The 12337-nt window shown below is 38.3% G+C and overlaps 1 protein-coding gene across 3 annotated transcripts in view; it reads left to right on the plus strand.

Annotated features, from left to right (window-relative positions):
- Positions 1-3062: 3062 nt before the first annotated feature.
- The window catches only part of LOC129763583 (uncharacterized), a 300619-nt gene continuing 291344 nt past the window's right edge, over positions 3063-12337 (plus strand). Inside the window, exon 1 of one of the 3 annotated variants that reach the window (XM_055762800.1) lies at positions 3063-3829. The gene's annotated coding sequence lies outside the window, so the exon portion shown is untranslated. The remainder of the gene's footprint in view (positions 3830-12337) is intronic. The other 2 variants (XM_055762801.1, XM_055762805.1) reach the window with 2 other exon arrangements.

Below are 12337 nucleotides of genomic sequence, written 5' to 3' on the forward strand. Positions count from 1 at the left end.
GGGTGGAGTGTCTAACCACCATAGAAACATTTGTTGCACCCTAAAACCTCCACATGCCAAATTTCGTTTCATTTGCTTGATTAATTCTTGAGTGATGTAGAAATTTGTGTTTCATTTGTATGGCAGCCACCTCCCCCCTCCCCTTAGAGAGGGGTGAGGGGTCTCAAACTATTATGCAAACCTTCCCCGGCCCCAACACCCCTACATACCAATTTTAATGTCGATCGGTTCAGTAGTTTCCGAGTCTATAAGAATCAGACAGACAGACAGACAGACAAAAATCCATTTATATATATATACTAGCTAACCCGGCAAACTTCGTCCCGCCCATTTACTTGATTAATTCTCGAGTAATGCAGAAATTTGTGTTTTATTTGTATGGCAGCCACCCCTAAGAGAGGGGGGAGGGGTATCTAACCACCATAGAAACATTCATTGCACCCTAAAGTTTCCATATGCCTAATTTGGTTTAATTTGCTTGATTAATTCTCGGGTAATGCAAAAATTTGTGTTTCATTTGTACGGCAGCCCCCTCTAAGAGAGGGGGAAGGAGTATCTTATCACCATAGAAACATTTATTGCATCCTAAAACCTCCACATGCCAAATTTGGTTTCATTTGCTTGATTAATTCTCGAGTAATGCAGAAATTTGTGTTTCATTTGTATGGCAGTCCCCCCTTTGAGTGGGGGAAGGACTGTCTAACCATCATAGAAACATTTATTGCACCCTAAAACTTTCACATGCCAACTTTGGTTTCGTTTGCTTGGTTAATTTCCGAGTAATGCAGAAATTTGTGTTTCATTTGTATGGCAGCCCCCCCTTAGAGAGGGGGGAGGGGTCTCAAAATATCATAAAGATTTTAAACCGTTTGAGAAGAAACATAACAGTATTATATTGACCATTGGTCCTACGATTTCATTTCCAAAAGTACGGATCTGCATCAGCCGAAAGTCGAGAAGGAGCCTTCTTGATGTCCGCACATTGCATCTGATCATTATCTCATTGAGGTACGTTTGGGCGTCGCGTGTAGCTGAGGAGGGAGAAAGACAAGAGCTGTCACCAATGGAAACACAGTGTCGTACGACATTCTCGCCGCCATGGATGATGGTGAAAGGAATAATGCCAGAATGCTGCTGAAAGACAAGCAGGTCAGCTACTCCGAGTCTCGAACAGTGATCGCCCTCAGAACTTGCAGTGTGTCGTACAGTGCGTTGGATCATTCGCGTCACATCTGAGGTTAGTGGCAATGCAGTGGCAATAAGCATGAAGTCCAACAAAGCGCCAGGAATCGATTCCATTTTTGCTGAGATGCTAAAAGCTGTTCCAATCCCATCAGCATAGATGTTGTATCAACTTTTCAGAAATATCTGGGAAATGGCGACTTCTCCAGCTGACTGGACGCAGCGCATCTTAGTGGAAGTTTCCAAGAAATGAAACTTTACTGAAAAAGACGCACGGCATCATATTGCTGTGTACGAGGGTCACTATTTATATTTCGGGAATAGGAACAAAAACAAATAGTTAAGCTGCGAATAGATTTTTATTGTTTTTCAAAGTACTCGCCACGATGATCGATACACTTGTGCATGCGCTTAAACCAATTTTCAAAGCATTTATTCCAATCGACAATCGGCTGTATATTAGTATGCATCAATTGTTTGGTCACCATACTATCAAAACAGCATTCTGCGGCTAGAAGCTATCCAGCGCAAATTCGTTAAATTTGATCTACGAAATCTACCTTGGAGTGATCCCAGCAACCTTCCCAGTTACGAACATTGCTGCAGACTCATCGGGCTTGATTCTTTGTGTAATCGCCGCAACCTTGCCAGAATATGTTTCATTTCCGACTTGATACTGTCGCACATAGACTGTTCAGAGCTTTTACAACTTGTGAACTTTAATATCCAGCAAAGGAATCTGAGATCTCATAACTTCCTCCAGATACCGTTTTCACGCACGAATTACGGATACTACGAGCCAATGTCGAGTATGTGTCGGGAGTTCAGTAGACACAGTATTTCTTTTGACTTCGGGATATCACGCACATCACTTAGAAAGAGATACATCTCTTCGATCACAAATACTCCGTCTAGTTATTAAGTTTTTAATTATAATTTAGTACGTAAGCGTCATTTGGGTTCTGTATACCCGTTGATTTGTCGAATAAAATAAATGTTGTAAGAAAATAAACAGCTATAGGTGAAGCCTCAATCCCCGCGAAAATGCGAAAAACCTTAGGCTGTTATGTTGTGCTTCGGCCCGCGCGCTTGTTCCGCTTGTACCGGTTCAACGCCTTCTTAAGCTTGTCACTCTGGGCTCTGGCAGCCATTATCACGGTCATTATCATTTTGCTCCGAAGCTAGATAACGTTTTCTGCGCTCTCGAGATCGCGCTCTTGCGCCTGATCATGCTTCATGTTATGTTAGCCCAAGCTAACAGCTCAGGTTTTTTAAAGTGCCATCTTAGCCTGGGGAGGTAACTGTGAGGCTTCGAAGATCGAGTGGATGCAGCAGGGGCTTTGAATGGGCTACCGTTCGAAAGTGTAGAATGTTAAAAGCTGAGTTGATATGATTTTTCATATATTTTAGAAGATGGTTGTAATTTTCAATAAATCTTCATTATGATTTTACATTTTCATCAAGTGAAATTGAATTGTCATGCGGTAGCCCATTCGGCTATCGCGCATAGCTCGTGTTTTTTTGTTGTCCCGAGGATCGCACTTCCATTCAACCGGTGTTTGAAACCACCTCACTCACACCCACCAACAACATCACAGCATAGCTTTACATCGGCGAGGGAAACGTGTCATGAATACTGCGCGCGGATCATTTTCTTCTGCACCAGCGGATTTTTTGTTTACACTCTTCTGCACATGTGTATAGGTGTGCGCGCCAATCAAAAACATCGCTCCGGTCTGCTCTCTGTGCGTGTCTCTCTCTCTCGCTCGCTCTCATTCTCGCGAAGTCTGTCTTCTCGTGGGGCAAAAGAAATAAGAAACGGGTTTCCGTCGTCGGGGCGACTCGCGCGCGCCTTCTCGCATCTCTCGCACAGTTCATCATTTCTCGTTGATGCTCTTGCGGGTGATGTTGACGTTGTTGCGTAGTGTCCGAAGTTTCGGGCTATGGTGTTACGTGTGTGAAGTTCGTCGCTGTCGTTGCAGTTGTTCTGGGAAATATTGTTGAATTTCCGCCTCATTGGCGATTTGCTGCAAATATTTTTGTTCTGTTTATCAACAGTGCGTGTTTTTAGTGGTCGAGTATCGATAACAAATCGACTATCAGTTTGTGGAAACCTTTGGGAAGGGTTCGTTCGTGGTTGCAGTATGTATAATGTCGATTGATAATACCGTCGTGTCAGCAACCGCAGCAGCAGCATAAGTAGAGGCCGTGCGAATGCACACCTTCGCTGGCGGAGAAAACAAAAAGCTAAAAAGACGCTCGATGAGAAGCAGTGGCAAAACAGAAAATAAGATCTAAAAGGAAAGTGTTAAATCACAGTGAAAAGTGGATTTTTGAAAGTTAGTCGCGGGGTTTGTGTGGTTTTTTTTGTGTGTATAAATGTTCTGTGAAGAAGCTCGTTTTGAATATTCGATCGCAAACATTATCGATCGATTTTAAACAAAATTAGCGGTGCTAGATATAGATACTGTCTTGCTGAGTCGCCGCTACTACAGTAAAGGAATTCATCTACAGCTGCCAAATGTAAGTCGTCGAACATGTGTGTTCTTACTGAGTCTGCAAATAATTTGAAGCGATAAACACCCCCACACATATGTCGGACAGAAAAGATTTGTCATAAGCACATCATCACTGAAAAACATTAAAGGTATTTATTGTTAATCTTTGACTATGCTAATACACATGTTGAATCTCAAATAAATGTATCCAAGAATGACACCAGCTCATTTGAGGTGATAAATTAATATGAACATCTATTACGCTTTTTCCTCAAATTAGTCGAGCTACTTCATTGGATTGTTCAGAGATTTGTGGAGATTTGAGAATACCAAAGTTTTGTTAATATTCAAACAGTCATAACTCTTTTCAAATCAGACCTATTCATATGCCACTGGTTGTATTTCATGGTAAAATTTGTATCATATTATCAATCTCCTCTCTGATTTTTGGGTGCTCAGCGTATCCGAAGATGTTTCGGATTTCCATAAGATATGTTAAAAAGTACATAGAGTATTGTAACCAAGAAAAATCATTTTGTGTTGCCTTTTCTGACATTCCAGTCGTTCTTGATGCAGAGCACGGTTCAATTTGATCAATTGTTTTCGGAGATGTTCACTATTAACGGTTTCATCGGTTTTCGGAAGATCATGCCAAGTTACACTTCATCGATCCCAGAAATCAAATAACATTGCGTTCTTTCTGAACCGTTCTGGCCTCGCGGTCTACACTCTGTCCAACTTCTACATGACCGCCCTGATTCTATTTCGATGCAACAAAAACAGTTAGAATTGCAACAAGATACATTCATACAATATTGAATGCTTAGAATAAAGTAAATTTAATGTCAATTTCGTTCAAAAGAGTTGTTTGTTTATTTATTGTGTTTGAATATGATAATTTCCAGCTGTCCAGTTTCTATAAGACCATTCAAAAATCCATATGTTGTCTAATAACCTGGAAACGGATTTCTCAATATTTTTTCATATTTCCGAAATGGCGACCTTGAGCTTTTCAATCGTGGTGTCCCTTTTTCCATCAGTGTAGATTCTGTGTACAAGGATCCCCCTAAGATTTTCAACAGGATTCAAGTCTGGAGAGCGAGCCGACTAGTCCAAAAAATTAAGTTTTTGGTTCTCAATTCATTGCTTAGTTTCCTTGCTGGTATGAATAGTAGCATTGTTTTGCTAGAATGTGAATTTCTTGTGACGACATCCACGCAAAAACGGTAGGAGAGAGGATTCCATAACATGTATGTTATCCTTGAATGATGTGATTCCGGTTGCACAGAATCCCGCCCAAACCATGCACGAGTCTCCACCAAAATTCCTGGTTGAAAAATACTATTCCTTCTTCCGTAAATCACGCCAGTACCCGTTGAAATCATAAGGATCATCCTAATTGAACTTTTTTTCAGTGAAGATAACCTATACATTGAAGAACTTTTCGTTATGGTATATAGCAAAATGTTTTTTTTTGAAACCTTTGTCACAACATACCATGTCCCACTGTCGGTTCATTTGAGCTTTGGCAAAACTCAGACGTCTTCCGAGGCGAGATGGTGTAGGATGAGGAGTTTTAACCTTTTAAACCCTCTTTGTGTGAGTATTTTTTTACCAAAATTTGATGAATTGTCACCCGAGCAGTTAAGTAGTTGAAATGTTGCTTTATTTGCACATGCGATTGTGAGGTATTCGAACCTGTTCTAGCTATTTCCCGCTTATCCCGGTCAGAGAGCTTCGATTTACGTGGAGCTCTCTTCTTCTTATCGTATCCTTGAGGATTCGCTAAATACTTGAGCACTACCTGATTGGATCGTCCAATCCCACGAGAAATTTCTCTGATACCAACATCTTGGTGAAATGCATCGATTTTTCGATTTTCGGCATTTTCCAAATGTATTGATCAAACCAACTAAAACAACGGAAGATGTAACTGGTCTTATAGAAACTTGACACTTGAAAAATACAAAAACATTCGTTTACGCTCAGCGCTTGCAAACACATAGAGTAGTGCGGGGCAAAGGTGAGCACCTAACTGTTGTCGTCCAATAACTCTTGAAATAAAAATAAATAAAATACAGTTTGCTGACAAAATTGTAGCTATATATATTACTTCCTCAGAGCTGAACCAGAAGTACCGAGGTCTGCCGCAATCCGACGCTTCGAGACTCCCGAAGCCTCTGTCGGTCCGACAGCATTTCTAGAGGCATTTCTTCAAATCACAAACCAGTTTTCTTCTTGTAGATCCCGTTGAAAATTTGGTTGGAAACATTTTATCATTTTTTTTAAAGCAAGATGCTGGTGCGAACTTTTGCCCCACAGCCACTGCGCACCTTTGCCCCACAAGCAATTTTTGAACTAATCGAATTTTTAAAAAAAGCTCTTGAAATTTTTCACAAAAGCGAATACGCACTATCATCTCCTAAAGAATTGAGGGTTCCTTGACGGTGTAGTTTCGAACTTTCCAGTTATTTTAGGCAAGTAAATCGTCATCTACAAAATTTGAATAATTAGATCAAAACATTGCAAAACTCTTCGTACCTCATAACTTTTTGCCACTTTCATGAAATGTATCATGTTTATATGTGTGAGCGCAGATGTAATAATGTATCAAACGAATACACTGTTGTCGAATTTTTATGCTCGTTTGCTTCAAAAAGGCCAATGCGCACTTTTGCCCCGCACTACTCTATATGAAAATCATGCAATGTATGGTAGTCACCAATACCTACACACTAGAATATAAATTGAAACAGTGGCCTCCATCCACGGCATGGATGTTTCTCTCGGTACGAATAGGAAAATAGAAGCTCTCATTATTGAAAAAAAAAAAAATTCCATATTGCAATAGATTGGTTAGGGAGTATCCTAATCGATGCTGCGAAAATATCGTGAATCCATTCAGAAATGACTGAACAATAAGCGCTAAGAATTGGACATGTTTTCGTGACATGACTGATTTTTAGTTTTTCAATTTGAGGCAATATGTTCCCGAAAGGCGCAATCATACGTAAAAAAAATAATGAATAACATAGCATTAAATCTGCCTTTTTAGAGGGCATTGATATAGGCGATGTTGTAGACCAGTTGCATGTCCTGGCAAAACCTGCTTTTGAGATTCATTTGATGCGATGAGCATTAGCATCTTAATTCCTGCTGACGATGCGCATATGAAACTGATCGCATGCTGCTTTAAATACTTATTAATTACTAGCTGACCCGGCAAACTTCGTCCTGCCCAACATTTATTTGTCGCTATCACATCCACGTTTTCTTACTAAGCGCACGTTCATGGGTTTAATCGCAGAACTGTTCATTGATAGATCTTCTAATCTGCCCTTCAAAATTACCTTTTACTATAAAATTCCTAGTACTATCAGATTATTTTCAGATACAATTCTCGTTCAAGATTTTTCAACCACTTGAAAATAACATATTTTAGCATTAGCATTAGCATTGAGCAAGTTGCACAATATCGTAGGTGGTACGAATTCAGAACTGTTAAGTCAAAAACTAGCCCACATTCGTTGCTGATGATTGGTAATATCTCTTAGATGAAGGCATGCTTTCTCCATCAGTTAAGAATTGTCCTGGCCACGTCCTTGCAACTGCTGAGGAAAGGGGAGGAATGTTAGTTCGACATTTACTTAAGAGAGATGCAGAGAACTCTACGACCTCTCATAAATATCTCGGGAATTTAGTAATGTTAGTAGGGAAGGCTATTACTATTACTATAACTATAACTATTACTATTACTATTACTATTACTATTACTATTACTATTACTATTACTATTACTATTACTATTACTATTACTATTACTATTACTATTACTATTACTATTACTATTACTATTACTATTACTATTACTATTACTATTACTATTACTATTACTATTACTATTACTATTACTATTACTATTACTATTACTATTACTATTACTATTACTATTACTATTACTATTACTATTACTATTACTATTACTATAACTATTACTATTACTATGGGCCCTATTCCAGAAAACGAGACGAGCAAACGAGCGCGAGACGACGAGACGACGACGAGAATTGACTATGACTATGATTATGACTATGATTATGACTATGATTATGACTATTACTAAATTTCCTTATATCCCATCCTCCTCCTAAAAATATGTCACCCTCCTAAACTCGAGTACACCGCGAGTAATCGGTTTTCCACCTTACTAACCATAGATGTAAGAAAATTGTTTATATATGTAGTTTTAAAATTATATTTAAGAATTCGGCTCCTTTAAACTTAAGTAACTGAGCCTGTAAAAATAAACGAATTAATAAAAAAAAATTACTATTACTAATGCAATTATAATTACTCTTACTATTAATATTAATTATAACTATTAATCTATTACTATTACTACAGTCAACTCTCTCTAACTCGATATCCGAGGGACCGTCGAGTTAGGGAGGTATCGAGTTATGGAGAGAAAAATGCTTGTAAAATTAATCGAATGTGCCATGAGTTAGGGAAAATAGCGAGATACAGAACATCGAGTTAGGTAGAGTTGACTGCATTACTATTACTAGAAAAATATGATACTAAATGTTATAAATGAACTTCAGCCTTCCGATTACCGTCACGTTGATAGCTGTGGAAAAAGAATAGGTTTATTAAATTTTCAGATTTTTTTGGATTTTTAGATTTTTTGAATATTAGATTTCTATATTTCTAGATTTTAAGATTTGTAGATTTTTAGATTTCTAGATTTTTAGACTTTTTCAGATCTTTAGAGTATCTTATTTGTAGATATTTGGATTTTTAGATATTAGATTTTTGGATTTTCGGATTTTTAGATTTTTAGATTTTTTTTAGATCATTAGATTCTTAGATTTTTAGATCTTCAGATTTTTAGATTTTTAGATGTTTGTTTGTATTTTGAGATTTATATTTCTTAGATTTTTAAAATTTTTAGATTTTTAGATTTTAGATTTCTAGATTTTTAGATTTCTAGATTTTTAGATTTCTAGATTTTTAGATTTCTAGATTTTTAGATCTTCAGATTTTTAGATTTTTGGATGATTAGATTTTTAGAATTTCAGTTTTCATTTTTTTTGGGTTTTTAGATTTCTATATTTAAATTTTTTAGATTTTTCAAGATTTCTAGATTTTTGTTCTTTAGATTTTTAGATTATTAGATTTTTTAGATTATTAGATTTTAAGATCTTCAGATTTTTAGGTTTTTAGATTTTTAGATTTTTATATTCATTTTATTTGCTTAGAACTTTGCTTTCCGGGATCGTTCTAACAATTTCGTTTCATTTGCTTGATTAATTCTCGAGTAATGCAGAAATTTGTGTTTCATTTGTATGGCACTACCCCCTTTGAAAGGGGGGAGGGGTGTCTAACAACCATAGAAACAGTTCTTGCCCCCTAAAACTCTCACATGCCAAATTTGGCTCTATTTGCTTGATTAGTTCTGGAGTTATGCAGAAAGTTTCATTGTGTTTGTGTCAGCATTAGAGATGGGCAAATCAGCTCATCATGGTGAGCGGCTCAGAGCCGTCCAGCTCATACAAGTGAGCTGCTCATTCGGAACAGCTCTTCAGCTCAATTGAATTTTGCGGCTGTCCACACAACTGCATAACTACCATGGGACATTTTATAGTGTTCATTTTCTTAATAGACGGAAATCAAAAAAATAAACAAATTTTATTTGTAATTGTACACAAACTAAATTTAATATGGATTCTAATAATATAATATACAACAAATATTGAACGCTGAAATCCAACATAGAAGATGCTTATGATATGCTGAACCTCAACAACAGAAGAACCAGCAGTAGCCAAATAAAATGCCTTCAGAAATATTGGCTGAGACAACGTTTTTTGATAAAACTACCGAGATATTTTTTTTTGCATCCAAGGATATAAAAATAAATCCATTAATAGGCGCAACGAGAAACAATTCTTCGCCATGACAAAGGTAACAAAAGGACCATTATCAATCGTCAGCATTTATGGCGGGTAGTTTTCTGAATTGTTTTGATTCAGCACGCGGAAATAAATTTATGTGTTTTAACAGTCATGTTTAAATAACAATATAATATAGTAATTCCATTTACAAGCATATAATAATTTTTATTATTTTGTTTGGCGATGTAAGAAAAATTTAATGGAACGATTGAATATCTTCAAAATAAAAACCTTTTTCCTCTCTGGCATCTCTGCTGAAGCTAACGAACGAAGAGGGACACACGAAAACAAACTGACGTCATATCATAAAGCGCGGGAGACGAAAAATTCTCCGCGTCTCAAAATTCACACTCTCTGCAGCTTTTGCGCTCCACAGCTATGCAGCTCATCAGCTCAACAGCTCAGCAGCTCATCAGCTCAACAACTCAGCAGCTCATCAGCTCAACAGCTCAGCAGCTCAACAGCTCATCAGCTCTCCAGCTCCGTAATGAGCTGATGAGCTGCGTTGTTTTGATTGCGAGCCGATCCGAATCCGCTCACTATGATGAAGCGATTCGAATGAACAGCTCATGAGCGGATGGCACATCTCTAGTCAGCATACAGAAAACCATCGCGAAGCGGACGCCATTTGATTCCAGGTAGATTATAATCGCCGAGGATAACAATGTCATCGCAAGTGGAAATGCTCGATAGTACTAACGATACGGAATGGGAATGCTCTTCAATCAGGGCTGTGTCTCGAATATGGTCCGGAGGAATGTAGACGGCACAAAGGTACAGCTTACGGTCACATAATGCCAGGGAAATCCAGACTTGTTCCACACCAGTCCAATTATCGTTGTCGAGCATCAGCGCCTTCCAGTTTCGGCGAACAGCGATAGCAACGCCTCCTCCTGACGTCTTTTGACTGTTTAGTGGACTACGGTCAGCTCGGAAGCCATCATAGCCTGGGCCAAACACTTGATGCGAATGGGTGCGATCGTCAAACCAAGTCTCAGTGAAGACGATGATAGCGTAGACTTCACACGAACACGCGAGACGGTAGTCGGCACTGCACGAGTTTATACCTCCTACGTTCTGGTAACAAATACAGAGCATATTTTCTGCTAAGATCGGACGACTTGGGGATGGTGTAGAACTGAAAACCGAAGAGGTATAAGGCATCGGGAGATCTTCAGAAATCGTGTCCTCGCTCGCAAGTGGGATTTGGAAGACTGGGTCGAAGCGGTCGGGAGCTTCCATGGTATATTGTTGTGGGCGTCCCGAATTAGATTGGCTTGCACTATGCGTTGTGTGCGTGGTGCAGATATTTCGCCAGAATGTTGACAATTTCTGGAAGCGGAATGGCGATCAGGAAGTGACAGTTCATTATGACGAATGCACTTGTCTGCCAAACGAATGCACTTGGAGCCAAACTCCTATCTGTATTGTTACAAGTATATATAAACATTTTTCATTAATTCTAGTGTTAATGAAGTAGAGAACCGATTACTCGCGGTTTGCTCGAGTTTAAAAGGGTGACATTTTTTTCAGGAAAAAGGAAGGGAATAAGGATATGTTGACAATGTTCACACTCACATTCGCACTCACATTCATCATACTCAATTCTTAAGCCTATCTTATATCTAATATGTATTTACATTTCACCTCATTCTATTGTTAGGAAGAAGGGATTTGATTTCTCGCGAAGGAAAAGGAAAACGAGAATTAAGGATATAAGGACAATCACACACGAAGATTGATAACTTTTAGGAAGACATATATTTGGGACATGTAATCAAGGTCTAAGAGAGTTTTCTAAATTCGATCTGGCAACAAGATACACCTCGCACGACCAAACAACGTGTTCGATGTCGTGGTAACCTTGGCCACAAGCACAGATATTGCCATCGGCAAGATTAAAACGAAAGAGTAGCGCGTCTAACGAACAGTGATTGGACATGAGTCGAGAGAAGGTGCGAATAAAGTCCCGACTCATGTCCAGACTTTTGAACCATGGTTTGAGGCTAACCTTAGGGATAATCGAGTGAAGCCACCGACCCAATTCATCTTCGTTCCACTTACGTTTCCAGTTAGCGATGGTATTTTTACGGACTAAAGAATAAAATTCATTGAAGGCGATTTGACGTTTTCAGCTCAATATTTCCTTGATTTCATTGTCTAGTTGTTCTTTGCGTGACGATTTCCGAATTCTAAAATTTTCTTACTTTACTATCTTACCCAAAAATAGATCTTGGAAGCAATCTGTCCCAAAACAGATATTCTCCCACTGAACTCTATTAAAGTCGCCGACTCTTTCACCGTATGAAGAAAGATTGCTCCGATTTTCAAAAGGAGCCAGTCTATACCACAAGGTCGAAATAATCCAGCAGTTTCACTGTGCACATTTTGAGGACTGCCCAGCAAACATTAAATCGTATATTTTTGCACGTGCCAAGTCTTACAAGAAATCCGAATAAATCAGAATCGCATATAATATCAATCAAAGTATGTATCGTGTATATTTGAAATCGCATAAAATGTAAAATCTCGATTTTAAATGCCATTAGCAAATTAAGTCGCAATTCGGTATAATAAACATCAATTTTATGATGCACATTGTCATAAACTATATTTAATTCGCATCATATGCGTATATTACGCTGATGCAGTTTGTGTGTCGTACAAGCGTATAATTTAAATCGAAGTACTGTAGTGAAT

This window comes from Toxorhynchites rutilus, chromosome 1 (genome assembly GCF_029784135.1).
Source record: "Toxorhynchites rutilus septentrionalis strain SRP chromosome 1, ASM2978413v1, whole genome shotgun sequence".
Taxonomy (NCBI): Eukaryota; Metazoa; Arthropoda; class Insecta; order Diptera; family Culicidae; genus Toxorhynchites; species Toxorhynchites rutilus.